This window comes from Octopus sinensis, linkage group LG5, assembly GCF_006345805.1.
Source record: "Octopus sinensis linkage group LG5, ASM634580v1, whole genome shotgun sequence".
Classification (NCBI taxonomy): Eukaryota; Metazoa; Mollusca; class Cephalopoda; order Octopoda; family Octopodidae; genus Octopus; species Octopus sinensis.
The window spans coordinates 41,884,957-41,900,619 of NC_043001.1; the positions used below are offsets into that span (position 1 = coordinate 41,884,957).

Below are 15,663 nucleotides of genomic sequence, written 5' to 3' on the forward strand. Positions count from 1 at the left end.
TCACTTCCATATAGTAGAGTGCTAAGTACACATGCCTGGTAGATCTTCATTTTCGTGATCTTGGTCAGCTTATTGTTGTCCCAAGCCCGTTTGGAGAGTTGGGCCATTGCAGCAGCTGCCTTGCCAATGCGTATATTGAGCTCAGCGTCGAGGGATAGATTGTAGGTGATGGTAGAGCCCAGATAGGTAAACTTCTCCACCTCTTGTAATCTGTGGTCTCCAATATGTATGTTTGGGATGTCCGATGTAGCCTGACCCATGATGTTGGTCTTCTTAAGGCTGATAGCTAAGCCAAAGTCGTTACATGCTTGCTCAAAACAGTTAATGAGCCTTTGGAGGGCTTCTTCTGTGTGTGATACCAGAGCGGCATCATCAGCAAATAGCATCTCCTTGATCAGGATGTTTCTGATTTTGGTCTTGGCATGCAGACGCGAGAGATTGAACAGTTTCCCATCACTTCTACTGTGCAGAAACACTCCATCATCTGATGTCTGAAAGGCATGTGAGAGTAAGAGCGAGAAGAAGATGCCAAACAATGTAGGAGCGAGGACACAACCTTGCTTTACCCCGTTTTTTATTTGGAAGGCGGCTGATGTTGAACCGTTGTGCTGTATGGTGCCTTGCATGTCATCATGGAAAGACTTGATGATCCTCAGCAGCTTTGGTGGACATCCGATTTTTTGGAGCAGGGTGAAGAGGCCTGTTCTGCTTACCGAGTCAAAGGCCTTTGTTAGATCAATGAAGGCCATATATAATGGCATTCTCTGCTCTCTGGACTTCTCCTGAAGTTGGCGTATGGAGAATATCATATCGATAGTTGATCGTTATTCTTTTACTTGTTTCAGTCGTTTTGACTGTGGCCATGCTGGAGCACCGCCTTTAGGCAAACAAATCGACCCCAGTACCTATTCTTTGTAACCCCAGTACTTATTCTATCAGCTCCTTTCGCTGAACTGCTAAGTTACTGGGATGTAAACACACCAGCATCAGTTGTCAAGTGATGTTAGGGTGGACACACACACACACACACACACACATATATATATATAATAATAATATTAGGGAATAAATCCAAATTTACAGGGAAAAAATCAGATTTAGGATTAAATCCAATTTTATAGTAAAATATTATAAAATATTATTAGAGACAAAACCACTATTTTGCAAAACAAACAAGGAAAGACTTAATCAATACATAAAATTTTAATAAATAGTCAAAAAAACCGCCACTACAATTGTTTCTTGTCTTGATCGACAATCTTCAGGTGGACTTCCAATAAGTCAGTTTCAAATTATAATTATATAGTTTCATAATTTGAAACTGACTTATTGGAAGTCCACCTGAGATTGTCGATCAAGACAAGAAACAATTGTAGTGGCGGTTTTTTTGACTATTTATTAAAATTTTATGTATTGATTAAGTCTTTCCTTGTTTGTTTTGCAAAATAGTGGTTTTGTCTCTAATAATATTTTATATATATATATATATATATATATATATATATATATAATATATATATATATATATATATGGCGAGCCTCTTTCAGTTTCCATCTACCAAATCCACTCACAAGGCTTTGGTTGGCCTGAGTCTATAGTAGAAGATACTTACCCAAGGTGCCATGCAGTGGGAATGAACCCAGAACCATGCGGTTGGTAATCAAGCTACTTACCACAAAGCCACTTCTCCAAATAGAAGACAGAAGATGGAATATACAAGAATTTACTATTAATCACAACAATTTTTTCGACGCATTTAGCATCAATTCCTCTTGAGTGGGACACTTAACACGTGGTTCACGAGCTTCCAGTGGTGCAGGTGTATCTCGTCGGGTGATAAATAAATACAACTCGTTAAAATGACTGTTCTGCAATGTAACTTCCTGCCTTGTAGAGAGAAAAGCAGGCAGACGGAGGAAATATCTTCATTTAAATAGCAGATCCAATATAAAATCAGAGATAGCAAAAAGAGAAACGCACACATAGTCCAGTGAGAAAAGCATTAAAAATAACCGTTAACAGATATGGATGTATAAACGCCCTTGGGCAAGCTGCATGGCGTGAGAACAGTCGCTCATACAAGCATCTGCAAAAATGTGAGTATATACACACAGGAGGTTTGGTGCACTCATGATCACAAAGTGTGTTAGTTATCTACTAGGTATTTATAAGAATAGAGAGGTTAAAAGTAAACTTAAGGCATCTATTCCTTAAAGTAAATTAAATTAACATTTACTGAAAATTCATTCCCACTGCATTGTGTCAAAGTATATTTACATGCATGTAGGTATCTCAAGAGCCTTCAGAAATTCTATTAATTATCTTCTTGTTAGTTCACTGAATAGATAGGTATTCCTCGGAGCAGAGACGGCATCTCCTGGAAATTATATTGTATGGTTTCGCATACCTTACTAGGGACCAATTAATGTTGTACTTCGTTTTATCCTCCTTCAGTTGCCATACAAAATCTGCCAAAGATGTTGAATGTCTCTTATTGTCTTAAAGCTGGCAACAGGGTTACGATAATGATTCTTAAATGAATCAGCCATCTGCCCAATGTAAACATAGGGCCCTCCCCTTGTATGCATAGTACATTTATATACAAGATTTGTACTCAAACAGAGATTCATCAAAGGACATTTTGATTTTTCTCTGCATGAGCATTGTGATACCAGTGCCGATAGCACGTAAGAGAACCATCCGAACGTGACCATTGCCAGTACCGCCCCGACTGGCCTCCGTGCCGGTGGAACGTAAAATGCACCATTCAATTGTGGCCGTTGCCAGCCTCCTCTGGCCCCGTGCCAGTGGCACGTAAAAAGCACCATCCAATTGTGGCCATTGCCAGCCTCGTCTGGCCCCATGCCGGTGGCACGTAAAAAGCACCATTCAATCGTGGCCGTTTGCCAGCCTCGTCTGGCACCTGTGCAGGTGGCACGTAAAAAGCACCCACTACACTCACAGAGTGGTTGGCGTTAGGAAGGGCATCCAGCTGTAGAAACACTGCCAGATCAGACTGGGCCTGATATAAGGCGACTCCATTTAGCTGTATCATAAATATTTCAACTACTACAAATTGGTTGTAGTTGGTGTTTATGAATGCGGTTTACATCTGCTTGGTTGGTATTTAGATTCAAATGTTCGCTAGAGCCAGTAGGTGGGTTATTGAACCTTTGTTGCATTTTGCTATCATTTATGTGATGCATAAGGTGCTCTAAATTAGCAGAGTTGGCATAGGATATCTTCATGGTGTGCCGGTTAAAAATAGCAAGATACCAATTAGATTTAGGAAAACACTTGTCCAAAGCAGCGACCTTGGTTGAAACATGCAAACTGAAAATTGGGTTGAACCAGAGGACAACCTGAATCCTGTATCTGTTGTCTGGCTTATTTGATCGAGTGTGTTGTATAGGATTGGTACAAGTAGTTGAATTATTATGTTGCATGTATCTATGAATTTTCGTTGATAGTTCATTGATACAACCAATTCTTTCTGGCCTGTATTCTTTATCTGAGTTCTCAAACCATAACGTTGTGGTGGTATACAATGTGCATCACAGTTGGAGGAACTACCAGTGTTGTGTATGCCTGCTTCTTGTATATATTGTATTTTTTCACGGTACCCAACTCTAGCCAGAGCAGCATTATAAGTTGTATGTATATATACATGTGTGTATATATCATAATCATTTAATGTCCGCTTTCCATGCTAGCATGGGTTGGACAGTTCAACTGGGGTCTGGGAAGCCAGAAGGCTGCACCAGGCCCAGTCTGATCCGGCAGTGTTTCTACAGCTGGATGCCCTTCCTAACGCCAACCACTCCGTGAGTGTAGTGGGTGCTTTTTATGTGCCAGACGAGGCTGGCAAACGGCCATGATCGGATGGTGCTTTTTACGTGCCACCGGCACGGAGACCAGACGAAGCTGCCAACAGCCATGATCGGATGGTGCTTTTTACATGCCACGAACACGGAGGCTAGTCAGGGCGGCACTGGCCACATTCGGATGGTTCTCTTATGTGCCACCAGCACTGGTATCACAGCTACAAATTCCATTGATGTTGAAATTCCATATATATATATATGTGTGTGTATATATATATGTATATATACATGTGTGTGTATATATATATATATTTGAAGAGGCTATTTATATAAAATATCGAACAACAGGGAATGTTTTTAATCTGACCAGACTGAAATTCAAAATGAAGGTTTTTACATCACTCATTAGGCAACTTTTGTATACTGACGATTGCGATTTTGTCAGCCATTCTGAAACAAATGCATCAACCCGCATGTGGTGCTGTTTGTAATCCCACTAAAATTTTTGTTAAGGGAATGATACTTGAGGCTTTCAATTTGTTCATCTACCTTGAAAGCTCTGTTCAAAATGATGGAAATCTTGGTACAGAAATACAGCTGCAAATTCAAAAGGCAGCAAAAGCATTTGGTGTCTTGGAGCCATTCACTTGGTACCAGCAACATATAAATAAGAATCCAAAGCCGGCTCTTTACAAATCATTTGGCTTACTATCCCTGTTGGATGCCTGTGAAGCTTGGACTTGTTATGAAAGGCATTTTAAATTGTTAGAACAATTCCACAAAAATTGTCTTCATCGCATTTTAAAAATTAAATGGAGTTCTTTTACTCCAAACACAGATAGCCTTGCATTTGCAAGCATCTCCTCAATTAAAGTTATGATTTCGAGGAACCAACTGAGATGGTGTAGCCATATTGTTTGAATGGCGATGAACGCATGCTGAAACAGCTGTTTTATGGTGAGCTTGCAGAGGGGAAACGCTACCAATGTAAACCTAAAATAAAGGTTTAAGAATGGTATAAGGACTACTATGAAGTCACTTGGAATGGTTCCAGAAGATATAGAAACCCGTGCTTCGGGTTGAGTTGGATGGCGAACAAAGATGTGAAGTGGAGTGAAAGCATTTGAAGAGGCCAGGATAATGTAAGTAAGACTCAAAAGAGATCTAAAGAAGAATGTAACGATTGAGAAAGTGAATGACAATGACCTTTTTGTGTGCACAGTATGTGACAGACCACGCCTGTCTTTTGCTGGCCTCAAATCTCATCTGTGAATGCATGGAAAATGAACTTCCACCAACTATTCTGCCTGTATGTCTGTGCACACCTTTGAATGCAGTGTATGCTAGAAGGTTTGCAAATCCAACAGAGGCCCCAAAAGACATTTTAATATCCACAAAGAGCAGAACTTATCTGCAGCTCTTGGTGGTCCAATTTAGAGGTGCAATCTATGTAGGTGTCTTTTCAGAGAACATTACCTGGTTTAAAAAGCCGCATCAGATGCCATGACAGTGCTTAGGTACAGGAGGTGGTCAAACTCCGCATAAGGAGTAGACAACCACCATATATGTGTGTGTGTGTGTGTGTATATATATATAGGAGCAGGTGTGGCTGTGTGTTAAGAAGCTTGCTTTCCAACCACATGGTTCTGAGTTCAGTCCCACTGCGTGGTACTTTGGGTGTCTTCTACTATAGCCTTGGGCTGACCAAAGCCTTGTGAGTAGATTTGGTAGACAGAAACTGAAAGAAGCCCTTCATGTGTGTGTGTAAAGATATATATATATATATATATGTATATCTGAGTGTGTCTTTGTGTCTGTGTTTGTCCCCCCACCACTGCTATTTATTGCAATTAATAAAAAATTTGACCTTTTGACCTGTCATCAATTTCAACCATCCTAGAAAAACACTTTATTCTTTCCTTTCCTCTCAAATCAAGCCACCCAAAAAAACCACACACACACACACACATTCTTACACATGTACACACACACACACACATACACACACGTATATAAATTCAATATACAAAAGCATATCTCAAATAACCACTGCCAAGGCACCCTCTTTCCAAAACCCAAGAAAACAAATTCAACTCAAGATTTTTTAAAGTTGACTTGCATATATATATAAAAGGTATGAATTTTCTATAGAGAAACCCATTCATGATGAATCCCTTAAAGGGCTGCAGGTGCTAATAAACAGATTTTATCCAGTCTCTGATTACCTTCTTTTTCTTAATATATAAAATCTATACACTTCAAACAAACAATCTCTCCCTCCCTCTATATATATATTTTCAAAGAGGTACCCAAAAGTAACTGGAAATGTTCTCTGTGGCACAAGTCCATTGTAGTTCGGGTGTCCACTGCTAGAAGCCACTTGATGCAACCTTCAGCTATCAGTCTGTCAACTGGTGGCATAGGGTGTATTCCGACTGCCATGTGGTGCAGCTTTGCTTTGCAGTGATGCTCCCCTGTTCGTCAATTTTTGCGATGGCTGAAACAAAGGAACAGCGTGCTTCCATGAAATTCTGTTTTCTGCTGCAGTGAAAACAGGTGTCATGTTTCAAATAGCTTACAAAGACACTTTCATGAGCAAAACACAAGTTTACAAATGGTTTTCATGCTTTAGGAATGGTCACTTGTTGCTTGAAGGCCAACTTCATTCAAAGTGACAACATCATTAAAATTCATTAACTGATCTTAGAGGACCATCACTGAATAATTGACAAACTTGTTGATATGAATGGTGTGTCCTGGAGCACTTGCCAACGAATTCTGAGCAAGGAATTGTGAATGAAAAGAGTAGCAGCAAAATTTGTGCCTTGCTTGCTTAATGGAAGATCAAGAGCAGTCATGACTGAATGCATGTCATGAACTGAAAGAACAGTTGGGTTGATCCCGACATTGTTTTTGAAGGTCATCACTGGTGACGAAAGCTGGTGCTATGAATTTACAGATGTGGAAGGGGTGAAGAAAAAAACGACAGAGGCATTAAAAGGCATCACTTTGCAAGAGTTCCAACATTGGAAAATGCATTGCTTCAAATGGAGAATATTTTGATGGTGATAAAAGTGTAAACATGTAAAACTAAGTAAAATAATATTGCAAAATTTCAGTTTCTTTTGTGTACCCTCTCCTACACATATATATATAATGCATGTAGATATGTCTATACTACAATGTGTTTTTTTTTTTATATAGAAGTGTGTATGTATATATTTTGTATATTGCAGAATAATATGGGGTGTGAAAATGTGTATTCTAGGTGTGTTGTTTGTATGTGAGTGAGATTGTTGTCATATTAATTTCTTCTGTGGAAGTATGTGGCTGAATATGAAAAGTCGAGAGTTTAAGAATATTATTTCTTAAGTAAAAGGAGACCCTGCAGCCCTCGATGCATTCATAAACGAATTCTTGTAGAATATGTCCCATCCCTCTTGGAATTATTTTGGTAATTTTTATACTATTTACACAGAACACACACACACATATGGTATGTGTGTGTGTGTGTGTATATGTATGTATGAAGTAGTCTCTCATCTGAGAAAGACAGTTCTGTAATTTCATGCTGAACAAATGATTTGTTTATAGTGATCAAATACATTAGCTCATCACCTCCATCAAATTGACATTGCCAGAACAGGTGCATGGTGTACCATATGTCAGATTTTGAACTGATTGCAGAGCAGTGTTTTGTGTTGCAGACAGTGTGTGAGAGAGAATTATGATATCATTGGAGAGAAACGTGTCCACATGAATGATAGCTAACTTACATTTAATGAGGCTGCAAAGAGAGAGACTTAGAGACATCATTATGAAAGGTTGCTAAATGAAGAGAATGAATGGGAGGAGGAGAGTCTGCCAAATGTTGACCCAACAGAGGGACCAACTATCTGAACTGAGAGTACCTTGGTTGAGAAAGCAATTAAGGGTATGAAGACAGGGAAAGCCCCCGGCCTATCAGGAATCACCGCAGAGATGCTTGAAATATCTGGTGGTGTGGGATACAGTCTAGTCATCCATATAGTCAATTAGGTGATACATGAAGGAGTCATACCCAATGACTGGTGTAGCAGTACCATAGTCAACTGCTACAAAGGTAAAGGTGACGCATTAGATATAAGTAATTACAGAGGTATCAAGTTGTTGAGGTAATACAAGTCATGGAGAGGGTCATAGCCCAACTAATTGGGAGAGAGTTAGTTTAGATGAGATGCAAATTTGGTTTCTGCCAGGGAGAGAAGCACCACTGATGCTATATTTCTGGTAAGATAGTTGAAGGAGAAGTACCTAGCCGAAGATAAACCTCTGTACTTGGCTTTCGTTGACATGGAGAAAGCCTTTGACAGGGTCCCCTGATCTCTTATCTGGTAGTCAATGCAGAAACTAAGGATAGAGGGGTGGTTAGTGAGAGTTGTACAAGCCATGTACAGGGATGCTGTCAGTAAGGTGAGGGTTGGCAATGAGTACAGTGAAAAATTCTGGGTAGAGGTTCATCAAAGATCAGTCCTCAGTCCCCTCTTATTCACCATAGTTTTCCAGGCAATAGCAGAGGAATTCAAGACAGGAATCCACTGGGAGCTCCTCTATGCTGATGACCTTGCTCTAATAGCTGAATCACTGCCAGAACTAGAGACGAGGTTTAGGGTGTGGAAGCAAGGACTAGAAAGGCAATAGAGTCAATCAAGCAAAAACCAAATCTCAGTAAGTAAGAAGGCAGACAAATCACAAATCCCTTCAGGTAGATGGCCCTGCTCAGTCTGTAGAAAAGGCGTTGGTAGAAACTCCCTAAGATGTACCCAGTGTAAGCTATGGACACACAAGAGGTGCAGCAATATCAAAGGAGAGCTAACTGGGAAGATAGTTTTTGTATGTAGCAAATGTACAGGGGCAATAAACACTGAAAATGTGCCGAAAACAGCTTCTGTCACATCCCAGGGGAAAAACTAGAAGTAGTTGATAGCTTCCATTTCCTAGGTGACTAAGACAGTAGCTGGGGTGGATGCTCTGAGAGCGTAGCTGCTAGAATAAGAATAGCCTGGGCAAAGTTCAGAGAGCTCCTACCTCTGCTAGTTACAAAGGGCCTCTCACTCAGAATGAAAGGTAGACTTAAGAGTAGTCTTCAATCATTGGGCAATAAACTGTGCTTGAGAAGACCTGTTGAATCAAGTAAAATCATTATTGTGGCTGATGCCAGTACTGCTTAACTGGCACCTGTGTTGGTGGCATGTAAAAAGCAACATTTGAGCATGGTCAATGCCAGTCCCACCAGACTGGCCCCCATACTGGTAGCATGTAAAATTCACCATACGAATGTGGTCGATGCCAGTGCTGCCTGACTGGCTCTTGTGCTGGTGACATGTAAAAAGCAACATTTGAGTGTGGTCGATGCTAGTGCCACCTGACTGGCCCTCATGCCAGTGGTACATAAAAAGCACCCACTACACTCTCGGAGTAGTTGGTGTTAGGAAGGGCATCTAGCTGTAGAAACATTGCCAGATCAGACTGGAGATTGGTGCAGCCTTCTGGCTTGCCAGTCCTCAGTCAAACTTTTCAACACATGCCCACATGGAAAGCAGACGTTAACTGATGATGATGATATAAAAGAAAAAGGGGATTGAAAAATCCAGGCAGATATCAATAAAGCACTCAATTTTAATCAAGTTTGGTTAACTATATCAAACAATCAGACACCAATAAATGCAAGTAGAATATACATCCAAGGTAATTCCTCATGTATGATGAGTAGACCGAAATATCATTTACAAGAATTTCAGAGTATTAGACAACAAAAATTCAAATAGAGAAAATCACATCTTTAATTGTTGAATTCAGCATATAAAGCCGACAATCATGTCTGTTGTATCATTCAAATTAATATATCTGAAAATATATGCCAACATAATGTTTTTAAGGTAAATTAAAAAAAATCATCATCATTTAGCAACCATTTTCCATGCTGGCATGGTTAGATGGTTTCACTGGAATTGCTAAGCTGGAGAGCTGCACCAGGCTCCAATCTCTTTGGCTTGGTTTCTACAGCTAACTGCCCTTCCTAATGCTAACCACTCTATTGTGTAGTGGGTGCCGTTTACAAGTCATGACTATTTCACTTGGCTTGACACGTCTTCTCAAGCACTGCAAATTGCTGAAGATCTCAGTTACTTGTCAGTCTCAATGAGACTAAACATCCAAAGATCATACATCAACACCTCATCCCATGTATTCCTGGGTTGACCTCTTTCACAAAAAGTATCCGACTGTGTTTTTCCTCACCTAAACTAATGCTGTCTAGGCATAATCCTTTGGGTGGGAGGTGACACCACTTTTCCTGTATATGCTTGAAAGCTTTTGAGGTCTGTAGGCTGTGTCAGTTCCTGGCTGTTATGCCTAGAGTACAGATATCTAGTGTACACTCAATGGATTTTCATTTTCACCTAATGCACTGAACAGAGATACTGCATTAAACTTTACTAAAAGCTTGGTGGTGCTTAAGCTCAAACCTTCCAGAAGACCCAGTAAACCTTTGGCGATGATGTCATGGGAAAAACTCAGATCAAGGAGTGGTACAATTGCTTTAAACATGATCACACCTTAGTAGAGAGCAAGGCAGGCCATCCACAAGCTGAAACAAGGAGCCAATTGAGAAGGTGGCAAATAGTCGTGGAAGACTTGCGTAACAATCCAGGAAATTGCTCAAAAAGTGGGGAATAAGTACAAGATCAGTGTTATTCTAATTTAATGGAGGATTCGTGCATGCAGAAAATGCCAGCAGAATTCATCCCCTAGGTGCTGGCAGAGCAGCTGAAGCAACTTCGCATGGAAATCAATCAGGACATGCTGAACTGTGCAAAGCACAACCCAGACTTCATGAAGACCATTATCACTAGTGATGAGACATGGATTTATGGTCTCTGCTCAATGTGCTTGGTTATCTTACCTGAAAACAAAAATCTGATTAGCATACACTATATGCCTGTACTATAAGTGTAATGGTCGGTAACTGACACAGCCTACTGGTGTGAAAATTTTCAAGCATGCACAAGAAAGCTGGTGTAATCTCCACCCAAAGGATTTTGCCTATGTGGCATTAGTTTTGACAGGGAAAAATAAAGTTGGATACTTTTAGAACACACACACATATATGTATATATGTGCGTGAATGCAGAAGACTTGAGAAAACTGGAAATAAACGGAGTATGCTTCATTGGATGTGCAATGTATGATGACTGAGCTTGTTTGGTTACATGAGGTATATGGATGAAGATAGCTGTATTAAGATGAACTGATCACTTAATGTGGTTGGAACCAGCAGAACAGAGAGAACTAGGAATACATGGAATGAAGGTTGATCTAAGGACCTCAGAGAAGAGAAGACAAATATAAGGGATAGCTGGCAATATGCAATTCTCAAGACCCATCCAACTCGGTGTAACTGAGGTTTGGAACTCTGCTATAGAGACATTGAGCATGCTTTGGCAAACTTATGGTAACAAGGCAATTGGTCGCATGCAATGTTGCAAATGGCCAGGGCTCTTTGAAAGTAGAATGTCCCTGGAAGATGATGAGCAATCTAGAAGACATATCACAAGCATCACCCCCAGGAATGTGGTATTATGCATTGAGAATCCATCCCCCAAGGTCAGACCTTCAATCTAGAGTTCTGCTGCAACATTTTGAAGCATTTGGTGAAAGTGATCAGATCTGTGGAACATGAAGAATAGGATTCTTCACCAAGTTCATGTGATTCACAAGTTTCTCACCGAAAGCAACATGGTATCACTTCCACATCTGCTCTATTTGCCAGATTTAGCACCTGCAGACATCCCTAAGATGAAAATACAGCTCAAAGGTCACTGTTGCCAAGATTTAGAGTGAATTACAAAAGGTTCTTGATTTGTTTACAGAAAACAATTTCCAGGCCAGACTCCAAAAGTGGCAGGAACACTGGGACCGGTGTATTGGTCAGTTTCCTCCCAAAGACATCCCCATCACATTTCATCTTACTAACTGTAGCTTTTCCTTGATATTTATCCATCATTCTCTCCACCTATAATTGACACTGACTCCATCCCTGAACCTTAAAATCATCTACAAATTTCTCTGCAACTAGCCATGTGATATTTGCTTCTTTCATGTTGGTTTCCAATGTTTGGCACCATGTAGTTTTTGTCAACCTCTTTCTTTTTCACCTCCAGTGGTGTCTATTTGAAAGCTGTTTTAGAATAGTGTTGTTCTGGTAACTAGAGTATGTGACCTGCTAGTTTTAATCTTCAATCAGTGATGATTTCACATAGTGGACTTATATTGACTCTCTTTAGAATGCCTTCATTGGTTATGTGGTCTTGTCAGTACATTCTCAGAATCCTTCTCAAGCATCTTTGATGGAGCACATCTAGCTTTGTGTCAAATTTCACAATGCTTTCCATGTTTCGCTAGCATAAATGTTGGTAGAACTATGTGTAAGTTGATGGTACTGGAGGACCAAATAGCATGCATTCTCTGGAATATGGCCATGGCTTTGCCAATTCCATGGTTAAGGTTAGTTTCAATATTGCCATTGTTACTGATGATGCTACCAAGATAGGGGAATTTGCCTACTGTCTTGATATTTTGCTAAGTGATCTGTATGATTGTTGATGCTTGACAGTCATCATTTGTAATATTCCTTGTTTTGATCGTCTCCACATTGATTCTCAGACCAATCTTTCCTGCATTCTGTTCTAGTTCTAATGTGAGATCCTGTAGATTTTTATTATCTTCACCCAGCAAGACAATGTCATCAGTAAATTCCAAAATCTAAACCATCAACACAAACCTCTTTAATAAGATAAGGTAGTGGTGAGGTAGATAGTTGGTATAACAACATCCGTTGAGTTGGTATGGAAGCAGAAAAGACAGATAAACAAGCATAAAAAGTGTATTTACATGAATGGTTGCATGTACAATTTAATTGATGATTGATGTCATAACTATGTAATATTTTGCAATGAGATCCAACAATATTAAAGGTATAGAGACAGGCAAGGATTTTGAGAGACCTGTAGGGTAAAGTCATTTTATCATCATCAGAAGACACTAGCAAATAGCTTAGTGGAAAACAGTGTTAATATAATTCAATAAGAAAAAAAGATAAGAGTATACTACTCTTATCTTTCTGTATTGCATTTATATATATATTTATAAGCACTGTTCTCTACTAAGCGATTTGCCAGTGATTTCTGATGAGAGTAACAGGACCTAATCCCCATGAGTCTCTCAAAATTCATACCTCTCTATGCACCTACAATATTGTTGGACCTCATTAACATTACACATGGTTATAGCATTAATTATCTAAATCAGTTGTAAAGGTAGGACTTGATTACATCATTTAATTATATATGCAACTTTCCATGTGAATACAATCATTATAACTACTATTATTTGTCTGTCTTTTCTGCTTTTGAATATATATGTGTGTGTGTGTGTGTAAATACACACACACAAAGGCACATAGCTCAGTGGTTAAGGCATTGGACTCACAATTATGAGAAAGTGAGTTCAATTCCTGGACTGGGCTGTGTGTTGTGCTCTTGAGCAAGACACTTTATTTCATGTTGCTCCAGTTCACTCAGCTGTAGAAATGAGTTGCGATGTCACTGGTGCCAAGCTGTATCAGCCTTTGCCTTTCTCTTGGATAACATCAGAGAAGGGAGGCTGGTATGCATGGACAACTGCTGGTCTTCCATAAACCTTGCCTGGACCTATACCTTGGATTCTAACTTTCTAAGTGCAATCCCATGGCCATTCATGACCAAAGAGGGCCTTTACCCTTTTATATATACATATTCCACAACTTTATCATTTGGTACAAATGTTCCTGTAACCACTCCATTTCTAACAACATGGCATGTAAAGGAATTTGTGTAAAAAGCCACACGATATGCATGCTTGAATATATAGGAGTGACACCAGGGAAGGAACCGAGTAATTTGTGTGTGTGTATGTATATATATATGAGAGGTATCGGTATCTAGAAGTCCCAAAGAGTGGCAGGTAATGCTAAGTAAGTGCTGTGGACAGACCGTAGTTAAACTGAGTGAGGAGTCTAATGTGGGTCACTTTTTCCTTATAAATGTCCTGGAAACTATTCACATATGCATCAATATATTTTGTCATTCAAAATAATAGTTGATTCATTTCATTGTGAGCCACTAGACAAATGTTGGTGTACTGTATTTAGAAATCTTAGAGTTCATGATTTATAGTAAAGTTAAGAAAACCATCACACATTCTATATTTGCCATTTTGACTTTATAATAAGTTTGAGAGCTGTGGCCATGCTGGGGTGCCAAAGTGAACATATTAATCTATCTCACCAAAGAAGAGATCTTATCTTGAGTGATAAGTGGACTTTGAATTTATCAGAAGTTTTTCAGAAATCACAATATATTTTTTTGTTGTTAACTACAGGGTATTGCATGTCTGAAGCTTCCTATTATGAAAGCTCAACTTGCTTTTAGTCAACACAGATAGATGATTGTTGGAAAGCTTTGATAGCCAAATCTGCCTGATTTCATGCAGATAAAATATTGCCCAATCTGGGAGTCATGCCTGAAAACAAAGCCAAATTTGAAGTAACTTACTATGCTAGTCTAAAAATAGCAATAGAAAAGGAACTACATACATTTGGGAAGAACTTGAGTAATCATGTGCTATGGCTGGACTCATTTGTAGAAAAGAAAGTTGGAAAATTTCATTATCAAACAATATAGTATGATCTCATCTAGGTGAGATGTCACAGAGCCTGGTAAATCAAACAGTGGATGAAATTTGTGCAAATCTATAACAATCATTTGCTAATTGGAAGAATCAACTGATGTTGAACTCAGCATGATTGTTATGGTCATTGAGGACAGTTGACAGAACAGTTCTAGATATGTGAAAATTTGGAGAGACAACAAATGCAGTGGGCATTCTGAACAAAATAGATAATTTCCTTAAGCAGAAAAAATTTTCATTGAATAATGTGGGTTTGTAGTACACGGGTGGGATTCTTGCTATGATTGGTGCTACGTTTGTATTTACAAAACTTGTGAAAGACTACTACACGTTTTCTTCCCATTGTGTCCTTCGACATGTACTGATAAGAAAACATTTCCAGATTACTGGAAATTTATTTTGCAGTATGTAACTGAAAGTCTGGATTTTATTAGAGCACGAATTTTCAATTATGTTTATAAAATTGTGACCAAGTGGGATGAAAACATGCTATCCTTCTCTACCACACTGAGGTGCGATTGCTCGAGAGGGCTTGTTTCGTCTTGGGTTTTCGAAGTATGGAGTGAATTGGAGATTTTTTTTTTGAGAATGGAAACCAGATTTTATAACAAATTTAATGGAATATTATCTTACTTGACAGATAGCTTTTACATTTAAATCAGTTCAATATTCAAACACAAGAAAGGAGCGGTACCGTTATTGCTACATGAAACAAATTCTGGTGAAATTAGTTCTGTGGAGTAGTAGGATTCAGAGCAGCAATCATGCAGATTTTACTAAATCCAGGAGGCAGGTGAACGAAACAATATTTCAATACTTGACGTTGAAATATGTCAGTTTCTGACTGCTTTAAAAAAAAATTCTACGATTATTTTGATAATATTATTACCTCTCAGATAATTTCATTAGCAAATGAGAAAACATTTATAATGACTCGTGTTAAGACTGATCTTCAATACTCTACAATTCGTCGTGACAAATTTAATACTTGCAATAGGTACTTTTCAAGTGAAGGTTAGGATTAACTGAAGAATTTTCTCCATAGATAAAGCAGGTTTTTGAAATCACCCA

General features: G+C 39.0%; 1 protein-coding gene across 3 annotated transcripts in view; it reads right to left on the reverse strand.

Annotated features, from left to right (window-relative positions):
- Positions 1 to 15,663, reverse strand: part of LOC115211937 (zinc finger SWIM domain-containing protein 8) — an 82,662-nt gene that overhangs the window by 65,000 nt on the left and 1,999 nt on the right. The window lies entirely within an intron of this gene.